The sequence below is a fragment of the Callithrix jacchus genome, chromosome 5 (genome assembly GCF_049354715.1).
Source record: "Callithrix jacchus isolate 240 chromosome 5, calJac240_pri, whole genome shotgun sequence".
Lineage (NCBI taxonomy): Eukaryota > Metazoa > Chordata > Mammalia > Primates > Cebidae > Callithrix > Callithrix jacchus.
Genome location: NC_133506.1, coordinates 127,947,916 through 127,969,212, shown reverse-complemented (window position 1 = coordinate 127,969,212; position 21,297 = coordinate 127,947,916). Strand labels below are relative to the sequence as shown.

General features: G+C 40.6%; 1 protein-coding gene and 1 long non-coding RNA gene across 2 annotated transcripts in view; both read left to right on the top strand.

Annotated features, from left to right (window-relative positions):
• LOC118153514 (uncharacterized) overlaps window positions 1-21,297 on the top strand; it is a 154,452-nt gene that overhangs the window by 75,938 nt on the left and 57,217 nt on the right. The window lies entirely within an intron of this gene.
• Window positions 10,581-21,297, top strand: part of LOC108591853 (uncharacterized) — a 31,842-nt gene continuing 21,125 nt past the window's right edge. Inside the window, exon 1 of the long non-coding RNA XR_013536404.1 lies at window positions 10,581-10,836. This is a non-coding gene — a long non-coding RNA (uncharacterized LOC108591853). The remainder of the gene's footprint in view (window positions 10,837-21,297) is intronic.

Below are 21,297 nucleotides of genomic sequence, written 5' to 3'. Positions count from 1 at the left end.
AGTATATTATGTCAATTCTTAAGTCTGGGAAACTGCAAAGAGAGTCAGCCTTGGCCTATGTTAGTTGTTAGGTAAGATACTATCTGCTTGAAGCTCTGAAGACACACAAGATTATTATCATGTTGCTCATTTGTTTCTATTCAGCTTGAGGATGGCTGACTTGGCTGAGTATGATTCTCACTACCATCAAATACTAAAGAGTAAACTCCAAGGCCATCAATGGAAAAACCCAACAGGAAATTGGCTAAATGCTCACATGTCCACAAATCATTCCATGCTTTTACTGTGGATAGCAGAGTTCAGCTCTGGTTCTCACCCACGGCTAACCTAGTTTTGAATGTACATAATGTGTCTAATTTCCAAAGGTCTCAGCTAAGGGTCAGGTACCACAGGAATATTTTATAGTTTAGTTTAGTTTAGATTCGTTTAGAAAAGGAGCTTGCCTCACTTTGCTCAGGGCATATGTGTTCTCAAGACTTTTGGGATCTGGTGGATTGAAGACATGGTTTGCTGGCTGTTTCATTCCATTTTGGACACAGTAAGTTATTTTCTCATTAGATCTGAAACAGAAACCTGATTGTTTTACATCCGCACAATAGAACTTGTGATCCTTCAGCTGCTTGGCTTTTTACAATGACCTATGGGCATTTTCCTCTGCCATTTAACTCATATGTGGTAGGAAAGAAGTCTAAATTTTCACTATCTAGTTCATATCTCTTCCTACTGCTGGAAGTGTTTAGAATGTGTCACATTCAAAAAGAATAAGTAGCAATCGGGGCTCCAAAACACAAAGATTTCATTAGGAAACTCCCTTAAAGGCAAGTCTATTTCACGAATTCTCTTCTCATCCACCTCCCAAGTTTTCATAGCCAAGTTGCACCATGGTATCTCTGGTAAGATCTACAAAGAACTCTCCCTCCAATGATATTGGTAGACCAAGAGGCTGCCATCCGGTGACATCAGACCTATTGGCAGTAACCACCATGGCACTTCTGACAATATGCCAGGAGTTCTAGGAGCCAGGCCCGAAGTGGGTAGTCCACATAACCATTCCTGCCCAAGCTACCCTCTGTTGGGACAACCCACTACCAATTAAAGTTCATCTGTTTAGACCATACAAGCCATTCTGCCAGAAGCACACGTATGTCAGCGTATTACTCCAGTCCCTGACCTCTCTTAGGATGTTAACATAGATTATTTATGGGTGGGCTAAGGTGGTTACCCTGTATGAGCCTCCTTCCTGGTATGAGGTACCATAAATTTTAGGTTTTGCCAATTCCAGACATACATGATCTGTAATGGAGTTTTGGGCCAGGTTCAACAATAATAATTTTTAAAAATACTCCAACATCTCATTTCTCTGTGTTTTCCATGGGCTCTGCTTAAGTACACATATGAAGACTCTCTTTACGGAGAGTCACTTGGCAGTTCTTACTGTCTGTGAACTACTCTCTCTTTCGATTAGAGAAGGTGCCAAGTGAGTTCTTTTTCTTAGACTTGGAAGAGAACTGGGGGATCATCATTCTTGATGATGTGTTCTCGTTGCTTATCTATAAGTTGCAAGTTGAAATGCTTGTCTATTCAAAGCAGGTGCTGGGCTCAATTTACCCCATGAAGGGAAGAAAATTCAGTGCACACAGAACTAAATCATGAAAGCTGAATTCTAGTCCTGGCCCTACCATCTATATGTCATGGGAACTAGGTCAAATTGCCTCTACTTTGTAGGTTTCAGACTCTTTTCTGTGTTCCCAAACTACATGTCTTACATAGAATGAATGTCAACAATTAACTTTGAAATGAATATACATTTTTAATTAAAATATGTTAACAGATTGAATATTTGTATTCTGAAATAAAAAAAAATTTTTTTTGATAAAAGTTTATGTTGATCTAAGGCAGCAGTTCCCAACCTTTTTTGCACCAGAGACCAGTTTCATGGAAGACAATTTTTCCAGGGACAGTGGGAAGCTGGGGATGGTTTCAGGATGAAACTGTTCCACCTCAAATCGTCAGGCATTAGATTCTCAGAGGAGCATGGAACCTACATCCCTTGTATCTGCAGTTAGCAATAGGATTTGTGCTCCTGTGAGAATCTAATGCTGCCACTGACCTAATGGGAGGCAGAGCTTAGGGAGTAATGCTTGCCTGTTCCAACAGGCCACTGACTGGTACCAGTTTGTGGCCTTAGGATTGGAGACTCCTGATCTAAAGTACTGATATTATTAGCATCCATCCTACCTATCTCAAAAGAACGTTGCAAAGAGAAAGTGAGATAAACTGTGCAATTTTGACTAGATACATTTTTAAAAGGGCTGTGCCAGGGCAAGACGTTATGTTCTTCATCTTTAACTTTTTCTCGTGCTTGTACCATTGCAGCCCAATAGCTAATAGCCCAAAACTTCGTTGATACAATATCTCACCCTTACTACCCGAGGTCAAATTGTTATTTCCATTGTCTAGACTGATAATTTTCAACTTGGGTAGGCCCACCTCCGACAGGGTGGTTTGAAAATGACTGTGGGCTTTGTGGGTGTTACAGGGGGAGAGACCTTGGAGACATTACTGGTGTTGAGCACATTGGGGTCAGTAGCATTATCCATTTTGCAATATAGTGGCCAGTGCTTCACAGCAAACAATTGTTCTGAGCCCCACACAGCCCTTCAAAGATGTCATTGAACAGTCATATAAAAGTTGCTCATAATTATCTGAACTCACATCTAAGTGCAGTTCTTTATGTTTTAGTATTCCACGAGTATTCCAGAGATGCAACTTTCATATAAATTGAAAAAAGATTATATGATTTGAAAATTCCCCAAGAGTTGTTTGCAATTTTAAAAAGTCATATCAGGAATGGAAACACCACCCTGGCACTTGCGCTGCCTGTAAATGACATTTGTAGTGGGCTCCTATCCAGGGCTGTGCGGTACGCATGGTCCTATTTGTTTTAGTGTGTAGTTGCAACTGGTGCATTCACAGGTACACACATCTGACTGGTTCATTATGTTGTTAGTGGAGGTGTGTCTGAGTATTTACATACTAGAACAGAGATAGATAGCTGGCTCCATGGATACGAATTCTGCTCTTGTTTGACTGCCCTATTGTCCTTAATAATTTTTTTAAAAAGAGCCCTCAATTTTACTTTGAAGTGGGTCACACAAATTCAGTAGTTATTCCTGAGAGAGCTTAGCAATAGTTTTCTGTAAAGGGCCGGATAGTAAATACTTTGTGCTTTGCAAGCCAGGAACTTACATGATTATATAAAATTTAAGCATTTGATATGGTTTGGCTGTGTCCCCACCCAGCTCTCATCTTGAATTGTAGCTCCCATAATCCCGGTGTGTTGTTAAAGAGACCTGGTGGGAGGTAATTGGATCATGGGGGTGGGTCTTTCCCATGCTGTTCTTGCAATACTGAGTAAATCTCACAGGATCTGATGGTTTTATAAGGACAGTTCGTCTGCATGTACTTTCTTGCCTGCTGCCATGTAAGACATGCCGTTGCTTGCTCTTTCTTTGTCTTCTATCATAATTGTGAGGACTCCCCAGCCTTGTGGAACTGTGAGTCCATTAAACCTCTTTCCTTTATAAATTACCCAGTCTTGGGTATGTCTTTATCAGCAGCATGAGAGCAGACAAATAAAGCATTTAAAAAGGAAACAATGGACTATATAAAAATAGGTGGAAAGTTGTATTGGGTCTGTTTAGATTTGTTTAGAATGGGAGCCTGTCTCATTCTGCTAGGGTATAAGTGTTCTCAAGACCTTCAGAACCTGGTGGGTTGAAGGCATGATTTTGCTGGCTGTTGCATTTCACTTTAGACACAGTAAGTCATTTTCTCATTATATATTGCCAATTTTTATATTGAGCATTTTCTCATAGACAGTATAAAAATAGGTGGAAAGATGTATTGGGTCTGTTGTTTGACGACACTTATAGTAGAATATATGTTTTACTATAAAAGAATTTATTTTTCATTTCTATTACAGTTAGAGTTTGATCCTAAATTTTCTAGAATTATGTTTACAGGCTGGTTATATTCTCTGAATTTCATTTCAAGACAGTAAAGTAGCCTTAACAAAATCTAGGTACCAAAAGAGGGTGTTAGATCTCATAGTATTGTTCTAGACCATTTCATTGACAATCTCTTCCTCACTCCAATGCAACTTACACATTGCTGTCAGATTGATTTTTCTCGAAATGCAGCTTCAATAATACCATACCACTGCTCAAAAATCTTCTTTGCCACATTCACTATTGGATAATTTGTAGATATTTCCAATTTGAATTGAAATTTCCCTGTAAAAGTTAGCCCTAAAATATTTTTCTGGTCTTTATGTCCCAGTTCTCTGTTATGTCCCTTTTTATTCAATACCCTTCGAGGCATGTTTCCAAGACTGGCTCTGCCAGGAAAGCCTTCTGGATCCTCATGGCTCTGTATCATTTTCAGGGTGCTTCTTACCTCCTGTGCTTATTTAATTCCCCCATTATACTGGAAGCATGGTGGAGGCAGAGACTCAATGATCCCTTGGAATCTTCAACAGCATCTTGCTGATTAAAAAGTATTAAATACGTACTTGTACAATTGGACTGAGTTATAATGCTTTATTCATCCAGAGTATAATCCTTGAGATTATCTGTTGGATGAAACAACTGATCCTCAATTTCTGTTCCAAATTCCCTTAACTGACATGTAGTCCGGCAGATACTGTTTGCATTTTTAGCATTTGGTTTACTGTCTTCCTTTCTAAAAATGAGACAGACACTGAAGCCTGATTTTGTTCCTTTGTCCTCCCTACCTCCCTCTAGAGGACATTTTGGATAAGTCTACATCAGTCAGGACTGGAGTTGGCAGATAAAATACAGGATGCCCAGTTATATTTGAATTTCAGATAAAAAAACCAAATATTATTTTTAGTGAAAGTATGTCCCATATAATATTGCATGACCTTCCTTAATTCTGGCAGACCAAAAGGGAAAACTTATGTTTCGTGCTTTGGAAGGAGATTTTTCTCTCTTATGCTAGACCAGAGCAAGGGAGCGTGAAGCTACTTGCAGCCATCTGGTGACCACCAGTCTTAAGCTATAGCAGATTTTGAGGATGGAAATACAAATAAAGATTTGCAGGGTTTTTGGAATCAGGGTCTTGCTCCGTTGCCCAGGCTGCCTTGTCATGGCACGATCATAACTCATTGCAGCCTCAAACTCCCGGACTAAGCAATCTTCCCCTCTCAGCCTCCCGAGTAGTTGGGACTATATGTGTGTACCACCAGGCCTTGCTAAGTTGTTCTGTTTTTGTATACAGAGGTCTCACTATGTTGGCCAGGCTGGTTTTGAACTCCTGGCCTCAAGCAACCTTCTCGCCTCAGACTCCCAAAGTGCTGAGATTATAGCCACTGCACCTGGCCAGAAAGTAAAGTTTTAACGAATCAATGCTTACGTATTTTTTGGAAACTGCCCTGTCTCTGCATTCCTAGCTAAATAAATGAATGCATTTCCTACTATTAAAAGAAAACCCACATTCAAATGGCCTTATTTAAGCCATTAATTGAAATGGCTTAAATAAGGCCATTTGAATGTGGGTTTTCTTTTAATAGTAGGCTGATATATCCTGATAAATTTGCCCCCCCCTTTTTTGATAGCAAACAGCTATCTAAAGTTTCAATCTCTGATTATTCACAGTTAGATCACAGGTTTAATTCCCATAAAATACAGTAGACAGTGCTGTTCCCTGTGACCAAAAACTCCCCACCTAACTCCTGTTGGCTGCTCATTAATAGGAACCAGGCAAGGAAACCTGTCTGAATACAACAGTAGAAAATCCATTCCCTACCACTGAATACACAACTCCAAGTTAAAGTCCCACCATGGATTTTAGGATGTGAAAATCTGGCTGCAACTTCTAATGCCCCAGGTTTTCTGAATCTTTTGCCAGGTATCTCCTTTTACTTTTCTTTTTACCCCACACATACCTTTTTTAGTAGAAAGATGATCTGTTTGCCCACTCAGCTTCCATCCTCTCGGCTTCAAATAGTAACATGCTACTTCCATTTTCTCTTGGAAAACTACTTTTGAATTCTCAGACTCTGTTGGGATTGGAGCAGAAAAACACCACTCTGTCTAGCTCAGTTTAATTAGCATGTACATTTCTTTAGGTCACAGTGATTAATTCAAAGGTGAGCATGTGATCTTGTCAGTCTAATGAGAGTGAATTCTGAGATTTTTGATAGAGCTCATGGGAAGACATTGTTACTTTGTGTATTTTTGAACTAGTATACTGTATTAGTCCATTTTCACACTGTTATAAGGAACTACCTGAGACTGGGTAATGTATAAAGAAAAAAGGTTTAATTGACCCACAGTTCTGCGTGGCTAGGGAGGCCTCAGGAAATTTACAGTCACGGCTGAAGGTGAAATGGAAACAAGGCACATCTTACATGGCAGCAGGAGAGAAGCTGGGGGTCGGGGGGAACTGCCACATACTTTTAAACCATCAGATCTCATGAAAACTCACTCATTATTATCACCTCCTGTGCTAAACTATTTGAATACTTTGGTTTGCTAAATCCCTCCCAAAAACATTGTGCATGTGACAGAGGAAGAGTTAAAACTCAGAGAGTTTGGCTAGCTAAAGTCCTACAGCTACAGGACTCCAGCTCAAATATTACTTCAAAGCCAGTCCTCACCACCAAAGCCTTCAGGTATTTGATTAACTCTTTATAATAGTTGGCAGACTCTCATATAGGACATTCTGTGTGCCAGGAACTGTTGTAAACCCTTAACACATAAACTCATTTTATCCTCTCAAATACCCTAGTAAGCATAATTACCCATTTGATAGATGATAAAACAGAAATATCAACTGATGAATTAAGTTTCCTGAGATTACACATGTAGTCCGTACATGAGCTAGTCTTTGCACCCAGATCATCTGACTCCACAGCTTAAATTCTGAGATAATTCAATAAATTTTCTCCCTCGGATTTTCCAGATGAATTAACATGGTTCAATAACAATTTCTTTAGGCATAAAAAGCTGCACTTAAGCGTTGAGATTATCTGCTGGATGAAACAACTCATCTTCAAATTTCTGTTCCAGATTCCCTTAACTGACATCTAGTGTAGCAGATGCCATTTGCATTTTTAGCATTCAGTTCACTTTCTTCCTTTCTAAAAATGCGATGCATCAGTCATGCATCCTGATTTTGTTCTTGTCTTCTCCTTACCTCTTTGTAGAGTGACAACCAGAAATCAGAGACTACTCGAGGCCAAGGAAATTTCTGTATTCTTTCAAGATGAGTATCTCATAATCTCACCGATGTGATTTTGAGATACTCTCAAAGAGATACATAAATCAAGGGATGTATTTAAAAAGAGGTGATACTCACCTGGCCTAGATATTTCTTCCTGGTTTTGTGCCACCAGACAATTTCTGAGAGAGATGCCCTGAAGAGGAACAGCCTACGAATCCTAGACTCCAACCCTACTGGTGAGCTAGCAGAGAAGGAGAGAGAGGAGTTGTGGTTTCTCCTGAATGGCATAGATATTTACAAATTGTTCTAGGAAAGTCTTTCTGCAAGACTTCTTCTCCTTTATGATGTTTTCTTGTTAATTGTTCTGAAGCATTACAAATGACATGACTCAAATCTAACATTTATTGTTAAGCATGTACCCGTGTGTTTTATTTCTTTTTAGCAGCCTATTAAGTGGGAGGTACAGTCTTAACCTGAATGATCTGAGAAAACACAAACCTTTTCTTACCATGGGCCACTTGTGTTAGCAACGATAGGCTATTATGTGGAGTAGCAAGCATTGCCAACGTCAGTAGTGTGACACAGTAAAGGTCTGTTTCTCGCATTTTTAAAGTTCACTTCAGGTCCAGGTTACTCTATGAGACAGCTCTCTTCCATCGGGAGCTCAGTGTTCTAAATGGTTTCAAAGTTGACACACCTCTATATCTACCCATGCATTGTTTTTTCTATTACCATGGCAGAGGAGGAGAACAAGGACAATCTCTCACCCCTCAAATCAGACATGTAACTTGTGCTTACATCTCCTTGGCCATAACTCGTCACATGGCCCTTCTTAATGCAAGGGGACCCCAAGAAAGTGTCATTCTTCATATATCCAAAAATAGAGGAGAAGAAGATATTGGTGAGTAGTACTGATGTTTGCTATCTGCCAACTTAGAAAGAACCTGGAAGGGCAAATAATTACTATTCCCTTGACTTTGGATCAACAAAACAGCCAAATAATCCTGCAAAGTCTAAATGGCTAACACATAAGAAATTTCAAAACCTCCCTTAGTAGTCATTACAAGATTTTTAAATACTATAATTTATTGAGGTTAAATTCATAGAACATAAAATTAACTATTTTAAAGAGAACATTAAGTAACATTTATTACATTCTCAATGTTGTGCACCTTTATCTAGTTCCAAAATATTTCCATCACTCCAAAGTAAAACATATGAAGCAATTACTCTTTATTTTGCACTCTCTTTATCCTCTGACTGTCATCAAGCTGTGTTCTGTCTCTATATATTTATCTATTCTGGATGTTTTATGTATTAGGTAGGTGTAAAAGAAACCAAAATTACTTTTGCACCAGCATTATATGTATATATACACACACACATACACATATATATATAGAATAGAATCATATAGTTGATGACCTTTTGTGTCTAGCTTCTTTCATTTAGTGTGTTTTAGAGGTTCATCCATGTTGTTTTATGTGTTATTACTTGATATGGCTTGGATTTGTGTCCCCACCCAAATCTCATGTCAAATTGCAATCCCAATCCCCAGTGTTGGAGGAGGGACCTGGTGGGAGGTGACTGGCTCATGGGAGTGGATATCCCTCTTGCTGTGCTCCTAATAATGACTGAGTTCTCAGGAGATCTGCTGTGTGTGTGTGTGTGTGTGTGTGTGTGTGTTATCACCTCCCCCTTCTTTCTCTTCTTCCTTCTCTGGGCATGTAAGACATGCCTGATTGTAAGCTTCCTGAGACATCCTCAGCTGTGCTTCCTGTGAGAAGCTGTGCTTCCTCCTCAGCCTGCAGAACGGTGAGCCAATTAAACCTCTTTTCTTTATAAGTTACCCAGTTTCAGGTATTTCTTTATAGCAGTATGAGAATGAACTAATACAGCAATTCATTTCTTTTTATGGAAGAGTAATACCCTAGTATATGCATTTATTACAATTAGTTTATCCATTTATTAACTGAGGGACATTTAGGCTGTTCCACCATTTGGCTGCTGTGAATAGTGTTGCTATGAATATGTGTGTACACGAATGTGTTTGAATTCTGTTTTCAGTTCTTTGGGGTATACATATAGGAGTGAAATCCTAGGGTCTTATGCTAATTTTATGTTTAACATTTTAGAATCCAATAAACCATCACAGCTATATTTGTAAAATGAACCATTTTACATTCCTACACTAATGTACAAGAGTACTCCTTTCTCTACATCCCCACCAACACTGGTGGAGATTCTTTTTTTATTACAGCCATCTTAGTGGGCATGAAGTAGTATCTCATTGCATCATTGATTTACATTGCCCTAATGGCAAATATGTTGAGCATATTTTCATGTACTTGTTGGCAATTTATGTATTTTCTTTCAGAAAAGGTCTATTAAAGTCCTTTGCCCATTTTCTATTGTCTTTTTGTTGTTGAGTCATAAATATTTTTAATATCTTCTGGATACTTGATTCTTATAAGATATGTGATTTGGAAATATTTTTTCCCATTCTATGAATTTGCTTTCTGTTTTCATGAGGATGTCCTTCGATGCACAGAAGTTTTGAATTTTGGCCAGATGTGATGGCTCACATCCCTGCAGGAGTGTTGCTTGAACACAGGAGGTTGAAACCAACATGAGCAACATAGCGAGACCTCGTCTCTACAAAAAAAAAAAAAAGAATAAAGAGTAGCCAGGTGTGGTGCGTGGTCACACACCTGTAGTCCCAGCTACTTGGGAGGCTGAGGTGGGAGAATCACTTGAGCCCAGGAGGTTGAGGCTGCAAGTGAGCTATGATAGCGCACTCTAGCCTGGGTGACAGAGGAAGGCTCTGTCTCAAAAAAGAAAAAGTTTGAATTGTGATGAAGTTTAGTTTATCTGTCCTGTCTTTTGTTGCTTATGCTCTTGGTGTCATATATCAGAATCAATGGAGAAATCCAAGATGATGATGATTTAACTGTTTTCTTCTCAACGTTTTATGGTTTTAGCTTTTATATTTAAGTTATTAATTCATTTTAAGTTTTGTATATGGTTTGAGGTAGGATTCCAATCTTATTTTTTTACCTATGGGTATCCAGTCGTCCCAGCACTTCTTTTAGAAGAAACTAATCTTGCCCTCTTTGAATGGTCTTGGCACCCTTGTCAAGGATCAATTGGCCACAATTGAATGGGTATTAGTAGACATTTCTAACATAAAATAAGTCTTACAATTATAAAATATTTGTTTATATCATACTTACAAAAATATTCGTTTATTTCTTACTTAAATCCCTCAGCTTTCAGTTTAAGACATTTTCTCTTCTTGTAAACTATAACAATTATAACTACCCAAACTGACATTCAGCTAACATTTATAAACAGCCTCCTAAATAAAAACAATGTACTTAATTCTGGGGGATAAAATATGAATAATACATAGTCTCTGCTTTATAGAAATATCACAACCCCATGGAGGAGAAAAACATATATGAAAATAACTATGCTTGTCTTTTACAAAGGCAGTAAGGAAAGACTGATTCATTTTGACTATGAGTGTCGCGGAAGACATCATGAAATGGAGAGTGTGCAGAAGTATTACAGCATGAACTATCTTGGGTAATAAAAAAGTTTTTTTCTGATGATTTTATTTTAAAATTCTAAAACGGGTTATGTTAACTCTTACCTTAGATGCTATTTTAAAATGGCCAAGATGCTAAATGTTGCAATTGTTTAATTGCAATAATTCAGTTGCATCCAGATTACAGTTATTTTATTGGTAGCTAAGGAGTTAAATCTTTCAACATTTTCTCCTGATTTGAGTGTTTCAGAAAAAAATGCTTCAGTATAGAAAGAGAAAATATTTGTAATAGTACATTTGTCTTGATGTTTGTGTTATGAGCACAACAAAACAAAACTGAGGTTTGTAGCATGTGATTTCCAAGTGACTCTGAGATGGAGATTTGCTTACATGTGATTTATTGGAGAAGGCTCATGAGGTTACCGTCTGTGAAGGAGTGAGAAAAGCGGAATTTGGCAAACGGAGGAACTGAACTGAAATGTAGTTATAGCGAGGTATCAGCTGATCCCATGGAAAGCTCTAGAGCCGGGATAGCCCTTCAGAGATATCCCAAATTGAGGTAGAAGGAGTGGATCTCTGTATGTTACATACATCACTCTTTGGATGTGTGGGCTATTCTTGGTAAGGGTGTGTAACCTTGGGCAAGGTGATTGCTTTAGGCTGAGGGCAGTTCCTGGAGACAGAATTGGCTGTGAGGTGTCAGCAGGTAAGTGTGATGGCTTATGCCTGTAAGACAAGCTACTTGGGAGGCTAAGGCAGGAGGATCACTTGAGCCCAAGAGTTCAAGGCTGCACTGAGCTATGATAGCACCACTGTACTTAAGCCTGGGTGGAAGAATAAGGCCCTGTCTCTAAAATTTTTTTTATTAAAAAAATAAAAATAACCATTTCTTCCACCTAGAAAATAATTATCTTGGTCTTGAATGGGAGTCTGAGCCATACATCACAGCATTCACTACATCCAATATAGGCATAGCTATATACTACAGCATCCACTACAGTATTAATATGATGGCCATTTTAGAAGAGGAAAGAGACTCAGTAGTTAACTGTCTGCCCAAAGTCCTACATCTATGATCGGCAGAGTTAGTACCAAAACTGAGGTCTTTAAATTCCAAGTTAGATTGCTTTTAAGCAACATTATTATCCCTCAAAATGCACAGTACCATTTCATCTAAAAAACATTTAAATCCAGGTGAACTTCAGTCAGTTAGATTTCACAACTCACACGTGGGATTCCCCCTTTTCCTTCCAAAACAAAATTCAGTTCTCAACTTGCCTGTGTCGAGGAATTCTTCTGAACCTCCTGTCCTGAAAATGAGGTAGTCTTGTTTCACACGCAAATGTGTGCACTTATGCAAACTTTAAAAGAAGCATATAGGATGAAAGAGGAATATTTTTGGAATTATTATTAAATTAATGGAACAACACAGCATCCAGACATCTATGCCATTTTCAGGCTACAAGATAGGGAAAAATAGATGTGTATGTGCATGTGTGTGAATGTGTGTGTTAACAAAGGACGATATGCATGAAGATTGGGGGAGAGATGCACAAAGTGGTCACAATGTCAGCTTGAGGCAAGAAGTAATTGGCTGGAAAGCCAGAAAGAATCAAGCCTTTTCAAGCAATGTTCCCTTTATTTCTGACATGCTGCCTTGAGGGCCAAGAGGAAGACAAAGCAAGCCTCTACCTCCAAGGGCCTGAAAATCAGTTCCTAGATGCTTGAGTTCCAGCCCCTGAGAATCTGCCATGTTGGGATTTAGAAGATCATTGCATTGTACTTGCAATCAGTATCCAAGCACATTAGAAGACAGTAGGAAACGGAGCCCAAGGGTGAGGATTTAAAGAAGGGTTTGGGTCTCTACTTCACCTAGGTGTATGACTGGGACAAGGGTGGTATCACTTGAAAAAAACTAAGATTTTTTTTTTTGTTGTTTCATTTAATGTAGAAAGTTTATTTTGCCAAGGTTGAGGATGTGTACCCATGACACAGCCTAAAGAGGTCCTGATGGCATGTGCCCAATGCGGTCAGAGCACATTTGTTTTAGACATTCTGGGGAGATTTGAGACATCCATCAACAAATGCAACATAAACATTGGTTTAGCTTGGAAAGGCAGGATAACTCAAAGCAAATGTGGGAAGACTCAAAGCGAGGAGGGGGCTTCCAGGTCACAGGTAGATAAGAGACAAATGGTTGCATCCTTCTGAGTTTCTGATTAGCTTCTCCAAAGGGGACAATCAGATATGCATTTAACTCAATGAGCAGAGGGGTGACTTTGAAAACTAAGATTTCTTATCTGTAAATGGAATGATTACACCAATTTCATAAGGTTATTACAATTATAACATTGATGTGATATATATTAATATCCTCGTACTCAGCCCTTATGGTATGACTGATTTAGAACTCTGTTAGCTCTAGGGTATATTTTATTTGTGAATGTGTGTGCATGTTCACTGAACCTAAAAAGATTGGAATATATTATCACATTTTAGAGCAACAGTGTGCAAAGAAACTTTTTTGGTGTTGGGAATGTTCTTTATCTCTACTGTCCAATATGGTAGGCACTAGCCCCGTGGGACTATTGAACACTTGAAATGTGACTAGTGTGACCTAGGAACTAAATTTTGAGTTAATTTAAATTCATTTAAGTGTAAGTTTAAATAGAAGCATGTAGTAGCAGCTACCACAATGGAGTATTCAAGATGGAAGTTATCTTAGATATTATCTAATCCAAAGTGATCATTAACAGGGGAGAATGTACATATTTCAGAGAGATGTGAAGTAACATGCTCAGAGTTTCACAATCACTGACGGCAGAGCCAACATTTGATCAAGCTCCAGGATTTTAGATCCAAGGCATCACATTGCCACACGGCGTAACAAAGTTAATAACTTAAAGATACTGGAAAGTTCACAGCAGATGCAGGGCTAAAGTTATAATTATCATCAGTACCATAATCATATGAACTCTCAATTTCTGCGCATCTACTCTTTGTATAGTAGAGAACAGCCAAGACTGTTGTCTTGACCTCTGTACTAAAATGCCTCCTTGCCAAGACCTTAAAAGCTTTACTGACAAGGCAGGACCCTGTATCTCTGCAGGATTTCCCACTGATCTTCCCAGCATGTGAATCTTACCAATGCCTCCAGTGTGCTGGTCATTTCTTGCTCATCTGGTCTGATTAGCACAATGTAATCAATAAAAGGAATCTGTGTGTGATTCTGTGAACTGTCTAGGCGGTCCAGATCTCCTCAGACAGTTAGGACAGAGGGTGAGGAAGTTAACATAGCCCTTAAGCAAAATGGTGAATTTATTTTGCTCTCCCTTCAAGACAAGCAAACTGTTTCTAACCCCCTTTTCTAATAAGACAGGAGCAGAACACGTTCCTCAGGACAATGGCCACGTACCATCTCCAGGACCCATGTTAATCTGCTCTAGCAAAGCTGCCGCATTTGGCACAGTAGCTGCAAATTGGGCTACTACTGGTTGAGTTTGCAGTAGTTTACTGTTAACCTCCAGGATCTTTCTGTTTTGTGCAAAAGACAGACTGGTAAGTAAATAGAGAAGAGATGGAGACCCCTGTTTAATGTGGAGCTTGGTAACATTTGTCGTAAAGTGCTAGGTAGTAAATATTTTAGCTTTTATGAGCCAAGCAGCAAAATTGAGATTAGTATGTAGGTATCTATCTACATCATTATTAAAATGCAACCATTCAAAAGTGTAAATCTCACAGGTAGCATGCCAGGGTGGTCTAGTTTGCCAACCCCTCATTTAATTCCTTGTCTTTAAAGTTGCACCGATTTCTGCTGAACTCTTCAAGATGATATATTCATTTTGATTTATTATCTTGTCCAGGAGGGCAGTTTCAGAGGCTTCGACCTGTCCTTCCTTACTTTGGTGGCTCTTGTCTCATAAGTAAAGGACCCACTATGAGAATTTGAGCCAAATACCCAATAGAGCTATTCCATTAATACATTCAGGGACTGGAGAAATGACCAAGGTGTTAGGCCATTCTTGCATTGCTATAAAGAAATGTTCGAGACTGTAAATTTATAAAGAAAAGTGATTTGACTGGTTTATGGTTCTACAGGCTGTACAAGCATGGCACCAACACCTGCTTGACTTCTTGTGAGGGTCTCAGGAACCTTATAATCATGGTGGAAGGCTAAGGGGAAGCAGGAGTGTTACATGGCCAGAGCAGGAACAAGACAAAGACAGGAAGGCGGTGGCACACACTTTTAAACAGTCAGATCTTGAGAGAATTCACTATCACGCGGACAGCACCAAGCCATGAACGATCCACCCTATGACCTAAACACCTCCCACCAGGCCCCACCTCCAACACTGGGGGATTACATTTCAATATGAGACCTGGGCAGGGACAAATATCTAAATCATATTAACCAACCAGAGATGCTGAAGATGTCAGTGAACTCTTTGTTATCTGAATTTGAGCCAGGACCATACTGGTTTCCCAGTCCCCTTTTGCTCTCATTCTAACAGTGGAGGCAATGAGTCTGCTTCAGATGTGTGGATGATCTATGTTAGCTCAGACTCTATCTCCAACAATCCTCAAAATGTGTGGGGATTCCCTTTTCTCCTGTATACAGTGCCTGAGTAAATGGCAATATGCTCCTCTGAGGAAGAACTGGGGGAATCATGACTGTGTACACTTGTAATGGTGTTACAGCATCTTCTGTCCTGGAGATCCCACCTCTTCCTCAATCTATAGGTTCCAGGGCCCCAAACTGGCTCAGATCAGAAAAGTACACAAGGGACTATGACTTAGTCCGGCACCAGGCACCAGACTGGAGCGCAGTGGCGCGACCTTGGCTCACTGCAACCTCTGTTTCCCGGGTTCAAGCAATTCTCCTGCCTCAGACTCCCGAGTAGCTGGGACTACAGGAGCATGCCACCAAGCCCAGCTAATTTTTTTGTATTTTTAGTAGAGACAGGGCTTCACCATGTTGGCCAGGATGGTCTCGATCTCTTGACCTCGTGATCCACCTGCCTTGGCCTCCCAAAGTGCTGGGATTACATGCATGAGCCACTGCGCCCAGCTGGGACTATGACTTTTTAAGGGGCAACTGGCCTCATCTCATCAGCCACCTTTGATTTATTTTTATTTTAAAGGTTGACCATGTTTTTGTGGGCCTCTCCTTTCTTTTGCCAGGTCCGTCCATTTCTTGCAGTCTCTGCAAGCTAGGGCACCTTTGCTGCTCTCTCACTTTGCTGTGCATGATGTTAATTGTATCCACCTGACTTCCAGCAGCTAAGCATTATCACCTGGCCTCTATTGCTTTGTAGTCTTATCCTCCTATTGCTATTAGTGGAACCAGTTTTGAATCGGCATTTTCTCTCTGCCTCTGTTCCACAGGAGAGAGTTACCACTGAACTTATAGGGGCTAGTGCCCATCTCAGAACATTCCTCATTGCTTTGAAAATGGTCATTCTTTTGAGTTGTTTCAGGAACCTTGTTCTCTGGTTGGACTTTAAGCCACTTTAAGGTGGCTCTTTCTCTGGCTTTTCATCTCTTCTTCCAATGCCTGCCACGGCAATTCTGGCACTTCTACCTCACTCAGTGGGCGGAGGGGGGGGGCATTCTAGCAATGCATTCATGCCATTTCCCAGGGGTCTTTGCAGGGAGTTAAATCCTCTTTTCTGAAAGAGTACAACCATACCAGTAAGGTGGGGGGATTGCTTGAGCTCAGGAGTTCAAGGCTAGCCTGGGCAACATAGCATGGTTCAAGGGAATCTGGGGATTCAAGATTTGTGAGTATCATCAACCCACACGTCCTAATCCTATGAGTTGAGGCCCCATTCTTTCCAACAGGGGCCAGGGCCATGGACTTGGCAAAGCCACTCCAACTTGGTTGGAAATTAGCCATCTTTGGCCCAGTTGTCTGCTTTCTTCTAGAGGCAGTGAGAGCCTCTTTTGATGTGACCAGGAAAATCCTCTGCCTTTCCCACTTGGCTTTTAATTGCTGATTCATTACACTCAGTTTTCCCCGCCAACCCCTCCCCCAGAGTGTCAGTCAAGTAGAGCAATGACCACTCAACTCCACTGTCCTACGATTGCCCCCTTGTAAAGGTCTCATTCATTGCATTGGGTGCCACAGTCCCTTCCACAGCTACCCCACCCCGGTCCACCGGTGGTGAAAGTTCAAAAATTGCACTCCTGCATCTGCCAGGACTACCTGTGCTTCACCTGTCACCAGTGAAGGGGTCCTCATTGCCAGCTGGGTGAAAGGGATTAAGTTCCAAAGTCCCATCTTACTGTCTGCTATCTCAGCCCATTCTTGGCACCAGTTGTCACAGGCTGAGTTCCCTGGGAAGCAGACTCCAAGACAGAGATTGGTGTGACAGAGAGCTCCTGGGATCAACATCTTGTGATCAAAAGGGGAAGCGAGGAGCACTGGGCAGACAGAAATACCAGGCTGCAGTGCGGAAGCAACCACAGGAAGCTCTGGAGCTAGAATTGCCTTCTGAATTGTCCAGCGCTAGCGGGAGGAGGCTGGGCCTTTGAACTTCATGTAGATGAGTTGCTGTTATGAGCTGCTTTGGAGGAAGATACAAGCTTCACTGAAGCAGATTTCTCCAGTGGAGGCACTTCTGGAAGAAGGCTGACAGCTGAGGTCCATCCCAGCACAACCTGCAACTAAAGACATCAAGCTTCCACTCCTGAAGGGAAGTCTGAGTGGCACATCACAGCATCCACTTCAAATAATTATGAGGAATTACTGGCATATTTCATTTGTCAGTAAAAGTCTAAACAGAGAGTCTCAATGAGCCTTTAATTTGGACGGTAACAGGCCCAATCAGCAGTGAACACTGCCCTGGAGAGAAAAGAAGCATTTTGAGCAAAAGGGCCAATTGACAGAACATGGAAAAAGGACACAGGACATGGAACAAGTTTTATGAATCAAACAAAGGGAGGGGAGGTGTGGAGAGGCGGTGGGATTGAGGGTGTGTGTGTGACGGTGGGTGGGGGAATGGAGCCTAGCAAACCACTATAAAGAAATCTTTTTTATAGCAGCCCCAGGAAACTTATTGAGACCTCATAAAATAAAGAGAACCAAGGAAACAACACCCTATGCTAAGTGTCTTTTTTGCTGTTTTACAGACTGGAGTAGGATTTTATGAGCTATTTGACTTTCCCTTTGGATGCCTCTTTAGGATAAGTTCCTGGTTCTTTAGCCAGTTATTTTAACTTTTGGCCAGGGAGTGAGAAGCCTCCAAAATAGGATAATAACCATTTAGGCTTTCTGGTAACATTCTTCAGTTGTTGACCACAGCATGCGCTTAATCAGCCCATGTGGAATATTTGAAATTGCCAACATGAGACGTCTCCTCCTAGGTCCCCTTGGGTAGGAATTTAAAGTCTAGCGGCTGTGGAAATATGACCTTGAGGAGTTCCCTCCATTCTTTCAGTGAGATCCAACATTAAAGGGGTTTGTTTAGAGACAAGTCAGCAGATTATGTTTACAAGCTTCCTAGATGCAAACCAGCCTCAAGATGGGAAGTTAAGTTGTAAGCTCTAAGAACTTAAAATCCTCCTCTTTCAAAATGATTTGGCCATCAAAATTGGCTTATTCTAGTTGGAGAGGCAAGGAGGAAAACAGAAGCCAGCTTCCTTTCTCTACACAAAAACAGAAAGCAATGGTATTTTCATGAGTTCTTTAGTTTGTTCGAAAGTGACCCAAGGCATGAAGGTCTGAGGCTCATTCTGATCCTCAATGCACTTCTTCAGTTGTTTAAGAATTTCCAAAGCAAATGGGTCACCAATACTCTTAGATGATAGTTTTGCCATTGAAAACATCAAGCAAGTGTGGAGCCTTAGCACTCCAAAGGGTAAATGAATCCTAGCCCTAATTTTGGGCCCTCACATTAATTCCGTTTCCCCACTAGAATTCTCTGTTCAAGGTCACGGATAAAAGAATCCATATAACTCTCACCTCTGTTCATCAAGATATCACGTAATTTCCTCGATCAAAAACTGATCTCCATCCTCTTTTTACCCAGAGATACTCTGAGTTTATTCCTAGCTTCAGGAATATAATATTTCAGTGACCTTGGGCAAATAAGACTTGGCAGTAGCAAAAATGACTAGAAAACGTTTAATGACATTCAAAGGCTCCCTTATCACTTGCCGAAAGGACCTATGGGAAGACTCTATTGTCATTTTTTAACTTTTCTTTCTTATTTTAGAGATAGAGTCTCAGTATGTCCCAGGCTGGCCTCTAACTTCTGGTCTTGAGTGATCCTCCTGCCTCAGCCTCCTGCCCAACATTTAACTTTTCTAGCCTCACTTCTCTACATCACTTCCTAACTCAGACCAACACCTTTTTTACCATCAACACCACAAGATTTTTTTTGGTTCAGATCAAGTGACTTTTATGTTAGGTGGATACTAATATAAGTTATCATTTTATTACAACTCCAGTCACTTGATTTGGACTTCAGTTTTGAATGGCAAAACGTGAGTTTATGTTAGAAAAGAAAAGAGGAGCCTTAAAAAAAAAGCCCATGAAATCTCTAACAATGCTCAATGTGATTTTATGACACTCTCCAATGGCTTCATACCGTCTAGCATGACATCTACCGTATGTCCAATTCTGTATGTTTCTCTGCTCGCTACAAGATCTTGGGTTGCTCAGAACTGAAAGCTACAAGGAGGTGATATTTGCATAACTTTCTAAGGATAAAATCATTCACACACTGATTTTTGGAAAAATGTATTTGTTTTAAAATGATATTTATCAAATGCTTTTTACACTTATTTTTAAATTTCACTGTATATGTGATGTGGGTTCAAACTTTTAGAGGAAAAAAAGTCATTCTAAACAATCAGATTTAATTAAAAACACACAAAGCGATCACGTGCCATAGGATGACAGAGTTAGAGAGGACCTTGGATATTTTTTTTTTCTTTGAGAGGTAAAGCAAATAAGAGCCGTTAAGAACTATTAAGATCAAGCAACCATTTAGTAGCAAAACCTTAGGTAGAAACTTTACCTACCTTAATCACTGGTATATTCCTAACCTCTAGAGAGGCAGTTGTCAGCTAGGGGGCCATTTTGCCCTGTTGGGGGACATTTGACAAGGTCTGGAGACATTTTTGGTTGTTACAAAGGAGAATGGGGGATAGGAGGGCTATTGGCACCTAGAAGCCAGAGATGCTGTCCAACACCCTCCATCGTACAGAACGGCACTTACAGCAAAGAATTGTCTGCCTCTGATATCAATGGTGAAAAGACTGAGAAACCCTGCCTTACGGGGGAGATAAACAAATTCATTGTAGACACATAACCTGACTCCCACGTTGAGAATGCACATGCATTCTCAAGAAGGGAGAGAGATACTACCAAGTGGACAAAATTTGGTTCTTTGAGACTAAGTGTAAAGCCATATATAACCATTTATCTGTGGCATGAAATTTCATGGAGAGGAAGCCAGTGAGGGGAAAAGAAGTCTAAAAGGTTTGCTTGGGAGGGAGGTAACAAAGGAAAAAAAAAGACTGGGAAATACTGAAAAAGCACGATTGCAAGGGTGGGTTCTCTTCCGCCACCCTCTGCACTGCGATTGGCATTTGAACAAGCGTCACTGTCATGCACGTTCAGCTCCGCTTCCTGGCTGTGCTGTCTCTAGGGTGCTGCTGTCTCTCTGTTTCTCCAGCTGCCACTCTGCATCCTAGGAAGCGAAGAAACATTTTCAGGTTATTCTTTGGCTGCCTATCCTTTCGTTTTCTGGAACTAAAGATGAAAAGATACAGAAAAAGGGGAGAATAGGGAGTGGGTGTGAGAAGAGATTTATGGTTACAGTATTTTGGCCACCTCCCAAATCAGGACACATAAGGGAGGCTGCTGTTTTCTGGCTGGTATGACTCTTGTGTCCTGGGTGGTGTTGACCAACCGTTGGGCAGGTCAATGTGTGCAGTGGCTTCATGAGATGACTCAGGGGCATGCTTTTCATTGTTTCATTTTTCTCAGCCCATCTGTAGAATCTCATCATTTCTGAGCCTTCGAGAATATTTGAGTGGGTAATGGTGAGAGCCTTCTGCAATATGCTACTTGAATTATTTATTTATGTATTTATTTAGAGACAGAGTTTTGCTTTTGTTGCCCAGCCTGGAGGGCAGTGGCATGATCTCAGCTCACTGCAACTTCTGCCTCCTGGGTTAAGATATTCTCCTGCCTTAGCCTCCCGAATGGCTGGGATTACAGGCATGTGCCACCACACCTGGCTAACTTTGTATTTTTCGTAGAGACAGGTTTCTCCATGTTAGTCAGTCTGGTCTTGAACTCCTGACCTCAGGTGATCTGCCCACCTCAGCCTCCCGAAGTGCTGGGATTACAAGTGTGAGCCACCGCACCCAGCGAATGTTTTAATTTTTAATTGAGATTTTAAAAGTGTGTCTGGCTGGCAGGGCGAGACCCTGTCACAGCCAAAAAGTATGCTTAGATTCATTTTGGATTTGTGGGTAAACAGATC